A 15,243-nucleotide genomic window follows, 5' to 3' on the forward strand; every position below is an offset into this window, starting at 1 on the left:
TCGGTGAAAGTTGCTATGGCCTCACAATCTTTTTCTTTAGGTTCTCATTTAGAGGACATCCAGAAGGCAGCTGATTGGTTGTCAGATTCAACATTTTAAAACTTTTGCCTTAAACCAACTGTTGATGTAGCTTCCATTGCTGTGGAAGAGCTTTGAACAAGCATAATTGGAGCCTCTGGTCTGGGCATAGAATAAATTATGTTCTAGCTTACGCATGAAGACTTTTCAATTCTATTAAGGACACAGAGGCGAGGATTATCCCACCCATTTATCTTTTTGTAGCTCAAGAAAGTCTGCTTATTTGCTTAGAGTATTCAAAGTACAGTATTTAATTGTGAATAAATATTATGGATTTCCATCTGATTCATTACAATAACAATATGGTTCAAATTGGGAACAGTCTCACAGTTCTGAATTTTATTCTTACAAGCAATGAGGCTACAGGATAGAAGATTGAAGGGTACATTGGCAGCCTGATAGAATTGCAGCTTGCGGTGCCACCATGGATGGGGAGAACGCAAGATTAATCTTTCACCCATTGATCCTGCAACATGTTGCCCTGTTGTCGATTGATTGGTGTGGTTCAGTTCAAATGACTTAACGAACGGCAAGATTACAGGATGTGGAGTGTTTTTGTTCCAGTTGAGGATTGTGAGGACTACGAATAGAAAAAGGGGAGGCAAAATGGTGTCTCTGGCATTTATGGGTCTACATCCATGTTGAATAGTGCATGTAACTGGTGAAGATATGTGGTATTCATGAAAAATATCGTTTTTCAAATGTATTGTTTTAATTGGCCGCTGTCCTTTTATCCAGTAAAGACTAAGAAGCATAATCTTTGCCTTTGTGTCATTAATAGAATTGAAAATTCTTGATGCATAAGCTACAAACATTTTTTTCTGGCTTACCATTAGTGGGTTAGGGAAGCAACAGGTCTCGCAATGGATTCAGGTGTGTGCATCCTTTTGGTGAATCCTGACAGATAGCTTTTCAAATCTATCTAGATAATTCCAAACAGCCCCTTTTCGAAACAATTATGTTTTTGCACTTATGTGAAAAAATATGATGGAAATCATGACAACTCAAGAGGCTGGCACCACATATGTGATGCTGATTCAATGCCTGAGGGTTCCCATATCCACTTAGATCACCTCCAGACTGATCATCATCAGTTGGAGTGAAGGCAGTAATAGCTAAGAGGGCTTTTCCCATTTTGCTTTGTAACTATGGTTGATCTTACACAGGGAGGTTGTCATAGCATCAGTTTAGTTTTAACATAGCAGAAATCTACCCGTTATCTCACTTTAGAGGTAACTAAATGCTGCTTACCTTAGATATAACACTATGGAGGCAGATCACTAGGACCATTCAGTATCTGGTCTCTTTGCAGTCTTTGGTTTGACCTTATGGGGCCAAATGAATGGCACACCACAGTCTTTGGTGTACTAGGGTACTTTTTGCTACCTTATGGGGCCAGGTAGCTGGTAATCAGTAGCATGCTGTTGTTGCTACTACCAGGTCAAGCTGCAGAACAGGAACAACACTGATCAATCAAATTGTTTGTTATTACCATATAGAACCATGTAGCACCAGACTACCGAAACTGACTGTATCTTAAATTATGAAGACTAAGCAGTAGGCCTCCACAAACAATATACACAATAAATAGAACCATGGCATTCAAAATGACCTGGGCCACACATTGTACCAGTTGCTGGGTGTATGGGTATGTTTTTCACTATATTTTGGTACTTGTCCCACGAGCTGCCCCTCTTATTCACTGCCTCAAACTCGTTCTATCTTTTGCTAAATTACAAATATGTAAAAACATGGGAATGGCGAGAGGATTAGGAGGGAAGGGGAGGGGAGGGAGAGCGATGGTTATAGTTCATAAAGGGCAATGACAAAGAGTTATTTTAAGGAATGAAACCTTTGCCGGGAGGGTTCAGATGTAATAGGAATTTTGAGTAGAGAGTTCTTCGTGGTGGTTAACCTGTGAGTGGTTTGTTCACACAGTTTGTTGACCTTGTTATTAGAGGTGTGTGAGCCACTAAAGGTCTGGCTCTGGCCCGGCCCGAGGACCTTTGGAAGACTCGAGCCAACAGGAAACTGAGCCTAGACACTGCAGCTGTTGCTCCCCCTTACTCTGCGTCCCTGCGCTGTCACACCCTTCTCCAAGCCCTTAAGGGTGCAGCAGTGGAGAAGGTGTTCCGCACCCCTGTTTACATTTCCACATTGAAAATGCTAAATCCCTAGGACACCGGCCAGCTCCTCCTTTTACGCACCTATGAGGGCTTGGAGAATGGTGTGATGGTTTCAGAGGCACAGGGGAAAGAATGGAAGGGATCTGTGCAAGGGGGCTGCTAATCAAGGATATGGGATGGAGAAAGAAAGTGAGAGCTAGCAAGACAGCAGAAGAAACAACAAGCATTGGCATAGCCAATAGGTCTCGCCTTTGGGACCTTATAAGTGCTTAGCCAGAGGTTTTGGCTTGGCATTTGTTTTTGAGCAATGTAGTAGAGCAGCGTGACTGCTGTGCAGTGTATTAAAAAGTTATAATAAACAAGAATGGACACATTCCTAGAGAAGCAAAAAAGATCAACCGATGGAGAAGGGAGAGCAAGTTAGAGAAGAGAGAGTGAGGGGGACACAGAAAGGCAAGTAAGGGACAGTGAGAGAGAAAGTGTGACAGTCAGCCACACAGAAAGAGAGTCAACAGGAGAGATGTAGAGAAAGGAGATTCTCACAGAGTCATGTGGAGTGAGAAAGAGACAGATAGTCAGGAGGTAAAGAAGAAGCGAGGAGGGAGAAAGAAAGAGACAGACAGAGAAAGTAGAACGGAAGAGAAAAAGAAAGCGCCGCTGAGATAGAGCACCATACATCCATGAGGTGAAAGAGGGTGTGAAGAACTGAGAGAGACAAAGAAAGTGCAGCAACAGAGGTACAGAGATGAAAAGAGACCAAGAGAGTGCCACTGAGATAGAGGTAACAGGTTAATCTGACAGAGAAAAAAGCAGTAGAGACGAATGGAGTGAGAAGATGAGATCAAAACGAGGCAGGAAAGTTAAAGAATGACAAATAGAGGTGAAAGGGTGACGCGGGGGAAGGGGTCACGATAGAAAGAGACACAGACAAACAGGGAACGAAGGTAGGCACAGACCTGTACAATGGGAAAGCCAGAGAGCGACGAAGATCCTTTGGAATAAAGTAATAGAGGAAGACCAGGAAACAATGACAGGGAGAAGAAAGAGTGTAAGTGATAAATGGCAGAGGGAAAAAGAGACACTGTGAACGAGAAGTAGGTAGTGAGTGCTCGATGAGAGTTAACAAGAGACAGAGCAAATGTAAATAAAGAAACTTTGAGTAAGGGGGTGAGCGCTGTCATTTATATAGCGGCCATCACAGAGTCGAAGCTCTATTGACCCGAAATATGCAAACAAATCAACAGCTGAAGACGAAATATGTCTGAGAACAGCCAGGAAGTCACGAAGTCAAAGACACAGAAAGAGGGAGAAAGAGATTTTGGAAATAGAGAGTGAAAAAGAGTAAGAGAGAGAGATAGAAATACATCTAAAGAAAGACAGAGAGGCAGGCGCCTTGAAATACTGCGAGAGAAGATCATACACACACAAAACATACACACAGACTCACAGGTCAAGAGAGCATCAGAAGCAGTAACAGAAGAGTCAAGAGGCACGCGGAGGCCTATAGTCAGACAGCTACAGAGACAGTCAAAGAAAGAGGGAGAGAGAGCAAGGGAGAGGGAGATAGAGACTGGATGAGACAGGGACAGTCAAACAGAGAGAGAGAGAGCGAGAACAAAAAAGTTGGAGTTACATTGAAATATATAACGTCAGGAAAGGCAATTAAAGGACAAGCAAACACGCGGATGCGGCATCTGAAAGTCATAAACAGAGTTGCAGAGACAGCCAACGACAGAGAGAGAGGAAGAAAGTGCAAGGATGCCGGAGAGCGACAAAGGGAAGCGAGGGCTGCAAGTGTAGAGAGAGCGTCGGAGAGACGGAGGGAGAGTGAAAGAGCGGTAAAACAAGAGAGAGACAGGCGGAGACACAGACTTAGAAAGACTTGCACAAGGGAGCATCTAAGCAAAGGGTGAAAATAGAGAGAGGACGGACGAACGAGAGGCGCTGAGAGGCAGACAGAAAGAAACCTAAAACAAACAATCAGCAGCTGTTTTCAAGCACTCGTACTTGTGCTGGCATCTACCTTGCGGGAGCGAGCAGTGGCGCGCGGGCCATCTGTTTTCAATTAGCCAACGCGTTGCTGCTTGCTCCAGCAAGGTGGATGCCAGCACAAGCACGAGTGCTTGAAAAGAGCGGACCGATTTCTAAAGGTCATATCCTAGGCAGCGCATGCGCGCTGCCTAGGCGAGACCTAAAAAAGAGAGCGAGAAAGGCAGAGGATTTGGGAGGAGTATTGGGGCATAGGGCATGAGAGGGGGGAAAGGTGATGAACGGAGAGAGAGGTGGAGGAGACAAATCTAAGGAGCGAAGAGACAGAAAGAAAAAGGAGAGAGTGAAAGAGGAGTGACAGAGAAACAGACCGAGGGAAAGAGAGCAAAAGCAAGAGATGGAAGGAGCCAGAAAGAGAAAACGATGTAGATGGTGAGATAATGAGAAAATGGCAGAAAGTGTGACTGTTTGCCCGCTCAGCTCAGGTGTTGGCTCCTGGGGTCAAGCCAAACCCCTCGCTCAGCTCTGCCCTTGAATTCTCTGGCTTGCTCACCTCTCCTCTGGATTGACATCAATTCACTGAAATGCCGGGGGTTGCAGAAGTTATCTCACTCCGTCTTTGCCACCGTTTTCCTCTCGTTTACGTATAACATAGACCCCTTGTCTCACCCGAAACCATCTACATCTTATTTCCTGCTGTGCGACTGGGGAAAGAGCATGGTTTGAAAACTATAAAACGTAAAGCCTGCTCGGAAACTCATGTTTTATTTCTGCTCATGCTGCTGTCCTCATAAACTCTGAAGAAAAGCATTGCTAGGAAAACCGAAGTGAAAGCCAGTGTCTATCCAGTGGCACTGAAATTAGGGGCGTAGCTCCCCCAGATGACTGGAAAGAGGGTCAACAGAACAATAATGACATTTACAGTATGCCTTTCATGCAACAGGGACAAATATCAGAAGAGTAAACACAAGTATTTCTTCAAACTACTACTTACTTTGACATCATGCACAGATCTGTGTTTACTTTTATCATAAAGTGTAGGCCTTCAGTTCAGTGCCCTTATTAGTATTGGAAGTACACTGGAGATACATTTCCTCTCTTAATAAAGGCTTAGAAGTGCACAAGGCAAACAACTTCTTTTCTAATTCTTATCTTTTCAGTCAGTATTACGCAAATTGCATGGTCTCAAACGAGTACACTGGATCACCTCATATGCTGTTGTTATTCCCACACACTGAATTATCTACATTCATTTTATTCTTGAAGCATTCGTATCCTTTGTTGGTGTACATCAGGTTATTCACTCCCATACTCTGTGTATGTCGTGTTATTCTGCCCTTTCAATGTTTTTTTATGTGAAGTAATGCTGTTATTTGATCAGAATTTTACCTGTGTCATTGGTCGGAAGTAAAGTGGGGGCAACAAGCACAAGAAACAACTCCCAACTCTGACGGACTCGTTTTATTTAGCACACTACAAATAAAAGGTCTCTTTTTGTTGCTTATGAGGTTGGCATTGTTTATGGAGACTAGTTTGATAGAAGTACAGCATCGGGATTATATTGTCCTTCCTAAACAGAACACACTGCAAGGATATAAACAATAAAACATATGAATACCTCTGCACTTATCTGGTTGTCACACCTAGATGAGCATATACTTTATCAAGGATCTCCAAACTACGACACGTGCCAGTGACGAAAAGATACCAATAGTATAAATAAATGCTAGACAAAATGAAGTTCCAGTGTAGCCGCATTGGTACAGTGTTCTTTTCTGAAATGTGTTAATGCCAGAGCAAACTTGTTTTAAATGCGTCATAAGTATAGGGCACCTTCCGCCCCGCCAGACACAACTCACATAAATGAACACTGGATGGGCCCTCCCGCTTTGCCTAAACTGTAAGTCGACGCAGGTTTAGGGGGGGCGTTTTCCCAGACGGAGGCCAGCGGATCTTGGCACAGCCGTCAGTCATTCATATCATGCTCTCTTCTGGTTGATTCTCGCGCCCTTTCAGCTGCACCTAATCCCTGGCAGTTACAGTGGCGGCCGTCTAACTGAGTCTGCCCCAGCTCGACCAGCCTTGTTCTATTGGCTTCTCTGGGGAGAGCCCCGGGAGCCGCCGTTATGAGTCACCGGCCTGTCAGCCGCGGTCTGACAGGCCGGTCCACCTCCGCTCGCAGGTGGGTGAGGAGGGCGTGTATTCCCCGCAGGTTTGCAGCTTGTTTGGACCGGAAGGGTGGGACTGGGAGTCATGCGGAGCCTGGGGCCTCCTCCTCCCCCCTCCCACGCCGCTCGCTCGCTGTCATAGCAGAAGTACTGTATTCATAAACCAGGAAGTGGCGGGCAGGGCAGCTGCAACGCAGGGCGCAGAGGGCTCTGCACTTCAAGTGCTCCTTCGCATTAGACGCCGCACTCGCGCTGCCCAGCCGGACGCCTTCTGGCGCGAGAGTTTGGGAAATTCGAATTGTACTCCAGAAAGCATCCCTAAAGGAGTACCAAACAGAGGCGCAACTGAACCCCAATGAGCAGTTCCAAGGAAGATGAGCCACTCAGACTGAAACCACAAGAGCGTCATCGAAGTCAATGACACCCCAAATGGACTGAGATTTTTATGAGGAGGGACCCGAGGAGGCTAAAGAGGAAAATTAAGTAATCAAGAGGGCATCGAAGCGAGACGCAACTGGACAGGGACAAGCCAAACTGAACCCCAAAGTTGGTAATCAAGAATCACCAAAGGGACTCTGTCCGAGCAGAGTATAAATATCAGATCTGACTGAACTGAGCCTCGACCCCCTCCAAGGGACCATCTAGAGGAGATCCGACCGAACCCTAAATAGCCTCACCAAAGGAGGATTGAGGCGAGAACCAACCTGGCTGAACCCCGAGTGGGTTTTTCAAGGTGGCACTGAAGGAAGAGACACCTGGACCAAGCCAGATTAATGTGATTGCAAGGGAAGCAAAACTGCTTCCAGGTGGACTGAGGGGCGTAAACAGTAGCCAGAGGGCTGCTGAAGGTGAAATCAACGGGGGTCAAAGTGCATGACCCTAATCAACGTAAACTGAGGTACTAAATCGGAACCCTACCACAAGGGCTGTGGAGAGCTGTGGAACTGACTCCGTGCATCACTCGGGGGGACGCGGGAGTTCCCGGCAATCCAGACCGGCACAGGTGAGTGAATGGCCCTGCAGCCAGCACGGGAGGGAGGGGAGGGAGGGGGGGGGGGGGTGTGCAGACACAGATAGGGGACAGACTCGGCACTGGGGAAGCCCAGAGCAGGAGAGAGGCCATGCAGGCATGGCACGGTGGGTAGGGGAGCTGTACAGACATGGCACAGATAGGAAGCTCTGCAGACAGCACACAGGGTTGTGCACACACAACTAAGTGACAGACTGCCTACGTAAAGGAATGTCCTGACACGGCACGAGTGATATTATGGCACAGGTGAGAGGGAGTGAGCAGGGAGTTGTGCGCATACGCTGTTCTGTTACAGACTGCATAGGTAAAGCAGTGCTTTAAATGGGCAGGTACTGTCCGTTACTGAGTACCTGCACTTTTTTTCATTTGAGAAGGAGGGCACCCTGCAGCAGTATATTTATGCTTTAACTAGTGGGTACCTGCACTTCTATGGTCCCATTTAAAGTACTGATGTAAAGGGCTAGTCTGACGCGTCATATGCGAGGCATTTTGTGGACAAGGACCAGATCAGGAGAGAGGACCCTCTGCAGACATGGGGATGGTTTCTGCAAAGACTAGAGATGCTCTAGACACAGCAATGGTGAGGGTGCCTCAGACAAAACAGAGGAGTGGCGCTGCTGTCAGGGCACCGCGTGGGCCACGCGCCAGGGTCTCTGCGGAGCGGGCACCGGGTACATGCTCTCTCCACATACCACCTTCAAAGGGCTCGGCAGACCGGGCACGTGACGGGTTCCCAGACAGGGCGTAACCACTGTTGCGCAGCAGGTGCAGTGGCCCCAGGGGGCACGGGTGTGAAGAGCCCAAGTCACAGCAATCAGTGGCTATTTTTACCACAGCCCAAAGGAAGGTGAGGGCAATTTGCTTATTTACATAGGGTCCGTGTAGCCCGTTCCACACCACTGCGCAGCAGCGAAGGCGAGGGGCCCTCCAACCGGGACACTTGAGGGCAAGTGGTGCCCACCAGGCAGGGCCCTGTTAAGGTTTGACCAGACAACAGATCGTTTAGTGGCTCTAGAGACCTGGCATATGTGAAGGGCTCTGCTGGCGAGGCGCGTGGCTTCATGTTTATTCTCGCTGTTAAGTGTACATAAGTACTCGTCAGCCAGCCACAGGAAATCAAACACCACCCGCCCATAACATAATAACTACCAGTATAAGTGGACACTCAGTTCAAAATACAGCTGTGAACTGATTCATAAGAAATAAAGGTAAAACACCGATATAGCACCAAAAAACTATTATAACTGCGAAAAAGAACAACAAAGCAAACAACGGCATTTAAAAAAAGTTTTTAAAAAACGCCAGTTTCAACAGCTTTCATAATCTAGCAGCAACTGGGTCTCGGGAGTTCACCGGGTAAGGTCTTTCCACAGCCTGTGGCTGGTGCTAAACCCCTGCTGTCAGCTGTCCTCCCCATGACACCTCAGCAGTCTCCTCGGAGTATATCTCTTCATTCAGTTGGTTCCGGATATTCTGTTGCCTGGTCGTGCAAGCGCCTCCAGATGTGAAAATGCATTGTAGAATGTAACCGTGTAGTGCTTATAACACCATACGAAGCTCCAAGCGCTTCTGAGTGATGGAGTAGGATGCTTCTCCGCTTGCTGGTTTATAGCGCGGGCTTTGGCCTACGTGGGAATAGTTTGATGTCCCGCGTGATCCGTGAAAAGGAGGGTTTTAAAAAACGCCCCTAAATAGAATTAAAATGGTAGTTCATGGCCATATCAGAATCCAGATCTTTTCCCCATATTTTGTTTAATCTCCTTTGATGTTCACAGAATCTTCCCATCTATGAACTCCAGTCATGTAATAAAGAGGCAGAACAGAGAACCGGATTTCCATTTTACCTCCTTTGAGCCTTTGGCTATCCCGTGACCTCCTTTCCTCCCAGCACCTTGGCCACCTTGTAAAACTGCTTACAAGGCTTACAGCAAGCCCATACCCATGCCAATCACCGTCATGCGAGTGGCAGCATGTTTGATGATCTTAAAGGAGCGGGCTCGTCTCCTGCTCTGCCCCAACGCCAGCAGCCTGCTCCATCCGGTCCATCACATAAGGAGTTAGGATCCATGGTGTTGATGGCAGCTGAGCCGGCGTATGCAAAAGAACCAACACGGAGGCGGAAGCCCCGCATATCCTTTTAGGTTATGCGTGTACATAGTGGTGGCCATCACAGGGGCATGGTAGCCTACACCATTCCTGAGTTAAAGGGATTCTCATAAGATGCTTTTGTGTCCAAAAATGTAAATGGAGATCATTTACAAATCTGTGCTCAAGATCTGGTACGGATCCAGTGCTCCAGGACTCACGCTGGACACTGCTGCCATTATTAAGATGGAAACCAGATTCTGCATATACATAAGGCCATGGACCCATCTCGTGGTTTTGTAATTGTTGGGCCACCATCATTTACAATGTTTTTCAGGCTTGGTGTTGCCCAGAACTTGTTTCTGTAACTCTTATCTTCCCTTATTGTTTTTGTCTGATGGAACATCAGCTTCTGCAGGCGCGATGTCGTACAAAATGAGTGATGTCAGGCTGTGGGTCCTGCACTTGGCCAGACTCGAAAGAAAAGGTGTGATGGCAAGATTGAGATTTTGTAGCTAAGGGCCTGATTTAGTGTTTTGCGTACCGGAGATGTTTTTATTACAAGGGCATTAGGATGTAATTCAGTTGTAATAAAGCGGATGGGATATCCCTCATGTTTACGGCGCAGTACCTGCCGCCAAACACTAAATCCGGCCAGGCTCTTGTGTTGGCCTTTAAGGCGCTACATGGCACAGAGGCCCATTACATCAGGAAACGGGTGACTTTTTATACTCCCGGCAGAAACTTAAGGTCGTCGCCCCAACATCTGATTACTGTGCCCAAATTCGCTCGCTCTCGTAGAGGGGGTTGCACCTTTCAGGTGCTGGTGGCCCACATCTGGAATGGGCTTCCAATTACACTCAGACTACCGACCTAACGATCTTTAGGAAACAACTTAAAACTTGGCTGTTCCAGCATTAATTTATCGGCCAAGTCTGCCCTGGAAGCCATTTCTCTCATGTACTGCCTTAGCGCTGGAACACTCTGAGTAGCTGCGCACTCTACAAGTATTAAATAACATAACAAGTGTAAATAAGACTTTCACTGTGTGATGTATAGCCTGGTTCCTTAAAGTGATGAGTCTTCACACAGAATGAAAGAATCTTCCCAATGCATAACAGTCTAACGATGGGGCATCATGAAGGAATTTTTAATGATTCGGGTACAATTACGTTTTTACAGACAGGTTTATGAATTCTCTTGGGGGTTTAGTCATATCCTCGCATGATGTTCGAGCACCCATTCTGGGCAAATGTAATTAGAATCTGGGCTGGTTTAGTGGCTGGTTCTCCTGCCAGATTATTGGCATGCTTCATAAAGTTGTTTCCTGATAAACGGTACCCTCACCCTAGATTCCAACTACTAGGTGTGATAAACAGTCCTAGACTGCCCTTCCGTGGGGACGCCCAGGTACTTTACGTTAGTGGCATAAGCTCCTTTTCAACCATTTTGCAAATTTACAGTTCTCCATATCGGGCTTTTTACATCAAAGCAATTCTTTTAGCACATTGTTGTATAAGTTAGATTTAACGGTCATTGGTGTACCGTTTAAGGACATGCTCAGCCCATTACACCTTTTGCAAGGGTGTCTTTATATGAACTGGCATATTCGAGTTTTATTAATGGAATCAAAGCTGAAAAGACTTTAGTTCGCACCCCCAGAAGGCTGCACATCCAAGAGGCTTATTCGAGGTCTGCAATGTTATGACTGCGGATAAAGAAGGCTACTTGAGTAGATCCCCATAGGTGTACGAGGTCTTGAAGAGGTCTGACATTCAACTCTTGAGAAAATCAATGGCACCTCCTGCTTTTATCTGCTCCACAGACATCTTTCAGGCATAAAATAGCAGCACAAGGGTGGTTTTGAAAGGTCCAGTGCCAGATCTCCAGTGCCATCAGTCGGAGGACTTGGAATTTGCACCTCCGCTTGCATATTGATTAAAACATTGCTGTGCTAAAGTGAAAGCTTCACTGTTATGGAGGAAAATGATGCTAGGGGGGGGGGGGTCAATCTCCATTTCACTGTTAGGTTTATGCCTCGTCCTTGAGATAATAAGACGTGAGTTGCTGAGACCAAGAAGAATCTGTCATGGAGTCTACTCAAGGAGAGGTTTATAGAAGCGATAGGTCACTGGAGGTGCTGACCCTGGACCCACCTGAGCTGACAAGAATGATGTTGAGATTATAACCACCACCTCCTGCAGCTCGAGATCTTTATCTCAGTGGAGGACCAGTTGCAGCTCCCAGTTTGAGTGTCAGGCAAGGCATCAGATGAAGGTAGAGGCCATGCAGCCCAGGATCCTTGGAAATAAACAGGGTGAAATTGGTGTGTTGTTTGAAAACATATTTACTGCCCCCTTCCAGAGTGGATATTTTCTCTGCTGAAGGAAACACTATCCCTAGGTGAGAAGGCGTTGATAGTTGCCTCAATGAATTCAGGGGATTTTTTAACAAGCTCTGTGCACCGCATGAGCGTCACTTTTTGTGACGTTCCGGTGGTACAAAGGGCATAGCCATATCTACAAGGCCACGTAAAGCCATCCTGTGTGGCTTTTCATGGCCTTGTAGATATGGAGTGAGGCAACGCAGCGCAAGTCGCTGCGCTGCCTACACTATGATGGGGATGCGGGCCGTGGGCTTTACGGTAGGTGTTCCCATGAAATACAACAAGCTGCAGATCTGGGACTGTTTCAAAAACCTATGCCGCCTCAGGGGAGGCGCAACGAGGTGAAATAACATTATTTCTCCTCGTTTTTTCCTCTTTCTATTTGTGCTGCATTCAGCAGTACACATAGAAAGAGGAAATCGCCTCCATTGAATGTTTTTGTGCAGGAAAGTGTCCTTTCCTGCACAAAAACAATGAACCTTCTACAACGCAGACACCCTTGGACCATGGCATTTATTTGTTATATTTTCTTGTAATAAATGGATCACATTTTTTTTTGTTCTACTGTTTTGAGTTGTATCAATTTGAGTTCTCTAGACTACTATCCGATATTATGTTGGGCAACATTTTCGGACAATTCCAATATGTACACTTTTTTGCAGTAGAAGTGTTGTCTGGTATAGCACCTCTTTCCGGTGAAGATTGGCCTCTTTTCAGTGGAGTATGTGTGCTGGTGTTTGTTCCACTACTGCAGATTGTAATAGTCATTGTGTTATTGTTGTATTGTTATCTATAAAAACATTCTCTTCAGCAGATAGTTTCCCACTCCGTAAGACATTGTTGATCACGATGCTGTAAAATACTGTCAGTAGTCTAGCATATTTCCAAATTCTATCAAAAGGTTAATTGCTGCTGGAAATAATACCTCAGAATTATGGTTTTGGCTAAGACTTTGCAGATCACTGGTCATCCTTTGATTGGGATACAACCGTTTTTGATTACATTTTATAAGACAGGGTTGTAGGTAAACGTATTGTACCTAACTCGACTTCTTTGAACTGACTGTGTTGTATACCTTCGACTAATTATTCGCATGTATAAAATAGGAACATTAATCCTTTTGCTTCAAATCATTTTGAGAAATTAAATATTGAAGGGGTCTTGATCATAGAGAATTCCATTTCATTTGAGGTTTTGTCAATATCACAGTAAAAGGTTTACTAATGCAGATTTGCCTAGTGGAAACCTACAGTTGCTCCAAGTAATGGTGACCTTTAGTCGGCCATTTATTATGCTGCATAAATGCATTCTGAGACTTGACCTTTCACCTTTAACATTGTGAGTATAGGCATCTAAATCCCAGAAGGCAAAGGGCTGCTGGCTGAATGCAGGTGTCAGTCATGACATGAGACCAGTTGACATCTGTGCATTTTGTAATCTCTTTACTCGCTTAAGGGCACAGCCCGAGGACACTTTAACTTCCTCTTCGCACTTAACCGTTTCCCCTTTTCTCCTCTCACACGCATGCAGCAAAACACGCATTCAGTTTAGAGGTACTTTCTCTGTCAAAAAATAAAATAGATGCACAGTTGTTACCTACAGCTGAAGCCTTCCATAGAACTCTTAGTTTTACACGTTCGTGCACGAGTAGTAAATGCAGCTCATGTTTGTCGCTTTGTCTTCTGGAGCTGGTTGTTCTTCTTATCAAATTACAAATGCTTACTACAAGTCCCAGCATACAGAGAACAAACCTGGACTGGATGAGCTTCTCACGCCAGGATCTGGAAACTTGAGAACTCTGCTTCCAGATACTTACGTTATTTTCTGATTTTTCTAAATACTGGTTCATTTTTCGAGCTTTCGTAGGAACTGCACACTGTTCTTTCTTCTTCCCATGAAGAGAACTGAAGCAAATGCGTTTTACTTATATCTGGCTGTAGCTCCAGTTAATAAGACCCCTGCAAGCAATCCTGGCTTTTAGCTAACAGAACGATGCAGTCTGGAACTTGTTGTAGTTGCACATTTATCACCGAGACCTGTTCTTCTTTGCAGAACATAGCCAGCACTGTCGCTTTCTTGGTGCATCTGCGTTGGTGCTTATTGAAGATGAGGCCAATTGTCGCAATTTTGCTTACTTGAGCGGCACCAATGCACTCGTCAGCCTTTACCCGCCACCTTTGGTTGTTGGTGTGTGTGTGATCCACTGGGGGGAGGGAGGGGGGGGGGGGCCCAGGGCGCCCTGGGTGGTCCAGTGCTGACAGTCACTAGAAGGCGAGAGAGGTCTGGTGGGTAAAGTACCAGCCGTCACCCGTGCATTGTGTGTGGTGCTATTTTGACCACGTGTTTGATTTACGAGAATCTGGGCCAGTCTCTTATCCCGTTTAGCCTTCTTATTTTTTTTAGAGATTCCCCAGAGGTTTCAAGTTCTGCAAAGCATTTTCAGTAAGGTGCTGGAGCAAGACAAGAGTGCAGTTATAAGATGCATTCACATTTACAGATCAACGTGGAGGCGGGGAAAGAGGAAAGAGGATTGAGGGCAAGTGAGGTGAGAAATTGGGACAAGAGTACAGGTTATGCCTCTTTTCTGACGGACAGTAAGTTTTAGTTACACAAGTCAATTGCCTTTTTCAAGAGTGGAAAAGCATTTGAAATTCACAGAAATTGTTTTGTACTTGTAAAATGTTTTAGTCAAAATAAGAGTTTCCTGTGGATAAATCTACTCCGATGGGCGTTGAGTGGTGGGGGAGCCTCAGCTCAATGCTGTGTACGTTTGTAGATGCCCCAAGGTATTCAGACTGCCCCCGACCCAACCGTGCCTTGCAAAGCTTTGGAACCGTTCTAATCAAGGGCGGGATGAAGTCCCTTTCAAGGCTGAGAAGGAGCTTGTAACGTCTACAAAAAGGTTGGAGTATAAGTATAACACGAGGAAAGCACAGAAAACAAATATCCTTGCAGATAAAAAAAAGAAAAAGAGCAAAACATGTGGGCAAGTTCATTTGCACTTGCTGGGGTGTGTTACACAGATAAATCTAAAATGTAACTCACAACATAACAGATTTCCAGCAGCTAGAGAAGGACACTGTGACTTGCAAACACCCTTAAGCATCAAAGCGAAGAGCCTTGCTGACTAAGGAGCTAGAAACCTCACTGCAGCGGGAGTCTGGCTTCAGCTGCTGGTCCGGCACGCTCAGCATCCTTCATCTGGCGAGACATTGATTACATAACAAAGGTTGGCATGCCTGGCTTAGATTGTGGAGCGCGCCTTTTCAGTGGCAGGACGTGCCATGTGGGCTCACTTTTGTGTCCAGCTCCCACTCTTCTTATAGCGATGCATTTGTTGGTCCCCCCACACCCTCACCCCCCACGACAAAACGAACATGC

The 15,243-nt window shown here is 45.9% G+C and overlaps 1 protein-coding gene across 2 annotated transcripts in view; it reads left to right on the plus strand.

Moving 5' to 3' along the window:
• Window positions 1–6,540: 6,540 nt before the first annotated feature.
• IRF5 (interferon regulatory factor 5) overlaps window positions 6,541–15,243 on the plus strand; it is a 178,591-nt gene continuing 169,888 nt past the window's right edge. For both annotated transcript variants that reach the window (XR_015295522.1, XM_086918867.1), the window contains exon 1: window positions 6,541–7,364. The gene's annotated coding sequence lies outside the window, so the exon portion shown is untranslated. The remainder of the gene's footprint in view (window positions 7,365–15,243) is intronic.

Source organism: Lissotriton vulgaris, chromosome 1_1, assembly GCF_964263255.1.
Source record: "Lissotriton vulgaris chromosome 1_1, aLisVul1.2, whole genome shotgun sequence".
NCBI classification, from domain to species: Eukaryota; Metazoa; Chordata; class Amphibia; order Caudata; family Salamandridae; genus Lissotriton; species Lissotriton vulgaris.